This window comes from Gossypium arboreum, chromosome 10 (genome assembly GCF_025698485.1).
Source record: "Gossypium arboreum isolate Shixiya-1 chromosome 10, ASM2569848v2, whole genome shotgun sequence".
Lineage (NCBI taxonomy): Eukaryota > Viridiplantae > Streptophyta > Magnoliopsida > Malvales > Malvaceae > Gossypium > Gossypium arboreum.
The window spans coordinates 26,437,178-26,441,634 of NC_069079.1; the positions used below are offsets into that span (position 1 = coordinate 26,437,178).

At 37.8% G+C, this 4,457-nt stretch overlaps 1 long non-coding RNA gene across 1 annotated transcript; it reads left to right on the plus strand.

Moving 5' to 3' along the window:
* The first annotated feature begins 1,784 nt into the window (after positions 1-1,784).
* LOC128281410 (uncharacterized) lies at positions 1,785-4,118 on the plus strand. The gene is made up of 2 exons (XR_008271616.1): positions 1,785-2,056; positions 3,919-4,118. It is a non-coding gene; the product is annotated as an uncharacterized LOC128281410 (long non-coding RNA).
* The last annotated feature ends 339 nt before the right edge of the window (positions 4,119-4,457 follow it).

The following is a 4,457-nucleotide window of genomic DNA, read 5'->3' on the forward strand; positions in this document are numbered from 1 at the left end:
GGCCAAGCGTGTCTCCATGGGGAGCACCTGTGCTATTCGTGAAGAAGAAAGATGGTACAATGCGGATGTGCATTGATTATCACCAATTGAACAAACTGACAATTAAGAATAAGTATCCACTGCCAAGGATTGACGATCTATTCGACCAGCTTAGAGGAGCTTCTGTATTCTCCAAGATCGACCTTCGATCTGGATATCATCAGTTAAGGGTCAAGGAGGTAGATATCCATAAGACGGCATTCAAGACTCGGTATGGTCATTACGAGTTTCTGGTTATGCCATTTGGACTGACGAACGCTCCTGCGGCATTTATGGATTTGATGAATCGTGTGTTCCAACCATTTTTAGATCAGTTCGTAGTCGTCTTTATTGATGATATCCTAGTATATTTTGAAACTAAAACGAAACATGATGAGCATCTCCGTATAGTGCTGTAAGTATTAAGGGAGAAGGAACTCTTTGCGAAGTTTAGCAAGTGTGAATTTTGGTTGAGGGAGGTAACTTTCTTAGGACATGTGGTCTCTGCTGAGGAGATTAAGGTGGACCCTCAAAAAAATTGAAGCAATTTTGGAGTGGAAGACACCTAGAACGGTGTCAGAAATTTAAAGTTTCCTAGGGTTGGCGGGATACTCTGAAAGGTTTGTGGAAGGTTTTTTGTGATGGCGGCACCTTTGACAAAACTCATAAGGAAAGGAGTACCGCTTGTATGGACTAAGAAGCGTAAGGAAGCTTTTGAGAAGTTGAAGAAAGTTCGATCAAGCACTGTGTTAATTCAAATGAGTCAGGAATGATTTTATCGTGTACAAGGACGCATCACACGTGGATTTGGGCTGCGTGTTAATGCAAGAGGGTAAGGTGGTTGCATATGCATCACGATAGCTTAAGCCTCATGAGGGAAACTATTTGACTCATGATTTAGAGTTGGCAGCAATGATATTTGCACTTAAGATTTGGAGACATTACTTGTACGGAGAAAGGTGTATTATATACACTGACCATAAGAGTCTTAAGTATTTGTTGACTTAGAAGGAGCTCAACCTTAGGCAAAGGAGATGGATTGAGTTGCTTAAGGATTATGACTGTTCGATTGAGTATCACCCAAGCAAGGCTAATGTGGTAGCCGATGCTCTAAGTCGTAGAGTCAGATTCGATCCGAGAGCAATGTTTGCTCGTCTGAGTCAGATGATGATGGAAGTCTGTTGGTGAGTTGCAAGTGAGGCCAACCTGGGTGGATCAGATTAAGGAAAAATAGTTGAACGATGAGTCTTTGGTCGCTCGTTTTCAACAAGTTAAAGAAGGGGAAACTTCTGAGTTTGGGAGCCAGAAGAGACGATGCAACAACAATATCCTCATCTGTTTGGATTAGGTAAATTTCGAGGACGAAATTTCTTTAAGGAGGGTAGAGTTGTAACGCCCCAATTTTCGGGAATCCTGTGAATGTTGGCATAGGTTTAATTATGTTAGTGGGCCTCTAGAAAGCCCAAGCTTAATATAGAACTCGGCAATTTTAGTTAATTTTTGTTCCATAAGAAAAAGGGGGTGAAATTATGAAATAGGACCTATGTGAAAATGTTTGAAAATGCTATAGGCTAAATTGAAGTGGCCAAATAAATAGGAGTGCAAAATAGGAGGATTTGCATGACAAACCTCCCATTTTACATGAAGTGGCCAGCCATCATGTTGTTGTAGACAAAATGTACACTTGATATCCATAATTTATGGTACAAATTGATACAAATTTATAATAGGTTAGGTAAATGTTCCATGATAATAGGTTAGGTAAATGTTCCATTATAATAGGTTAGGTAAATGTTCCATGATAATGGGTTAGGTAAATGTTTCATGATAATGGGTTAGGTAAATGTTTCATGATAAGAATTTCATGTCTTTTGTATTAAAGAATTAAATGAATGAATTATGAAATTTTATTAAAAGAAAAAGGGGTGAAAAGAACAAAGTTTTGTCCATCTTTCTTCATCATAGCTGAAAGTTAGAGAAGAGAAAGGAGAGGAGAAAGCTCTTGAGTATTCGGTCATTAGGAGGAGGAAAATTGAAGGTAAGTTCTTGGTACATTGCTTCTATTTTGAGGTTCATGAGTTCTTCTTGATTCTACCTTAACTCTTGAAGTATATTTTGATTTTTAGTTGTGTTTTGAGCATTTAGTCATGAATTAAAATGAAGGAAATGGTTGTTGTTTCATGTTCTTTTGATGAAAAATGGAAGATAGGTGAAGTTGAGCCAAACAAATGAGCATGCATGTGCCTTAGATGCTAAAGGGAAAAATCGGCTAACATGTTGTGCTTTAAAATGATGAAATGGAGATTATACTTAAGTAAAATCATAGATACATGATGATTGATTGGTGATATACATGTTTAAATAACATGCATGCAAGGTATGTGTGAAAGAGTGATTTGGTAATAAATCTGCTTGGGACAGCAGCAGTAACGTGATTTTGGAAAATCACCATAAATTGTGGGAGAAGAATTAGAAGCTGAATAAATTATGTAATTAAAGCTTATTGAGTCTAGTTTCTAATGAAATAAACGAGAACATATTTTGAATTCTATACAATGAGAAATTTGATTCGTAATGAAGAGTGGTCAGATTAGTCAAATAGTGAAACATGGGAAACTTTAAGAAAAATCTGGTATTGATTGGCCATACCAAAAATTCTGAAAAGTTTATGGATAAAAGATATATGAGTCTATTTTCAAGGAAAATTAACGGCACTTAATTTGGAGTTTTGTAGCTCCAGTTATAAATAATTTAGTGACTGTTGCTCAGGAAGACAGCTTGCAGTGCAATTATGATTATGTAGTAAACATTGACAAAAATTTGTTAATGAGTTGCTTATTGATTTCTTATAAGCTTACTATGATCTGTAGGTGTGGTTGGCCGAATATTGTAAGGGGTTAATACGTAGTTTGTATTTGAATAGTTAGATTAACGTGTTAGTAATCCAATTGTAGGCGGTTCTTGTGTGGATCTCGTTAGCATATCGTCGCAAACAGGTGTGTAACTGACACCCTCTCATAGACTAGATTGGCAAAAGCCGAAAAGCCGAAATGCCGAAAAGTCGGTATTTTGGGAATTTATGAAAAGAATGCTCGTAAGATAGTTGGGTTTGTATATTTGGTAATCTAAAGTAATAAACTGCAGTACGCGCGATTTCGTACATTTTGATAATTTGGGCTTAATGGGCCAAAGATCGGGTTCATGGCCCAACGGGCCCAATTCGGTAAGTATGCGCGGTAAGTGTTCTGATAGTACGTAAATAGTTAGGATATGCATGAAAACTCTAAAAGTAGCTAAATTACTATAATACCCCTATGTATGGAAAATTACTGTTATACCCCTAGGTGCAAAATTACCGTTATACCCGTAGGGTTAATTTTGACTGAAAAGCATAGTGATCTGATTCTGTATGATGTATGCCATGATTATATATCTGTTGCATGGGGACATGAGTTATATTATGGAGGAAGCGTTCTGGTGGCTATGCCACAAATATCTGATCTGGTGGCTCTGCCACAAATATCTGATCTGGTGGCTCTGCCACATATATCTGTTCTGGTGGCTCTGCCACGATTATTCAGATCCGTGACTCACACATTATTCGCTTTGGCAGCCATGCTGCAAATTCTGTGGTGTGTAGCGGTTGGGTGGGTCGAGTTGTCTCCCCACACGATGTAAGGTTGGTATGGGGGTGTATACGGTTGGATATGGTTGGGTTTCTGCATAAACATGTAATACCTGTTCTGTTCTGCTATGGCCCTATGGGCTTTATTCTGAATTCTGTTCTGGGCTAAGGCCAACTTATTCTATTTCTGTGGTTTGAGCTGATATAGGCTATGGTTGGGTTAATTTACACACTGAGTTTCCCCAAACTCACCCCTTTTATTTTCATCCACGCAGGTAATCCCCAACCATAGTGGGCTTGGAGCTGTGAGGGAATTCGGAGTGGCCACCCGTTCTAAAAGTTTGATTTTCTTCTGGTGAACTAGACATCCTTTTATTTACGTTTGAAGTTTTGGGTTTTTAAATGTAATAAGGCCGCTTAATTATTTTTTATGGTTTTAATATGTATTACTAAGATAGGTATTACTTATTTTAAATGTTGAAATTGGATAGCTTTAGGGTGCGTTTTCAAAAACAACAATTGATTTCAAAATAACACGACAACAAGCAAAACTTCCGCAATGAAAGTATTTTCCAAAATTAATTACTTTTTCTAAAAAATGACTTAATCAAATCGGTTTCCTAGAAATATCCATGACGTTAAGGTGTGGCAATGGCGCTATACATGTCTAGGATTGGATCCGAAGGGAGCTTGGTACTTAAGCAGTCCGATAGACTCACCACCTCTTTTCCGGTTTCCTACCTGGTGCACAGCTTCCATTTACTTTAACCTTTAATGAATTAATCTTTTGAACATCAAGTACGATTTTCTGGAC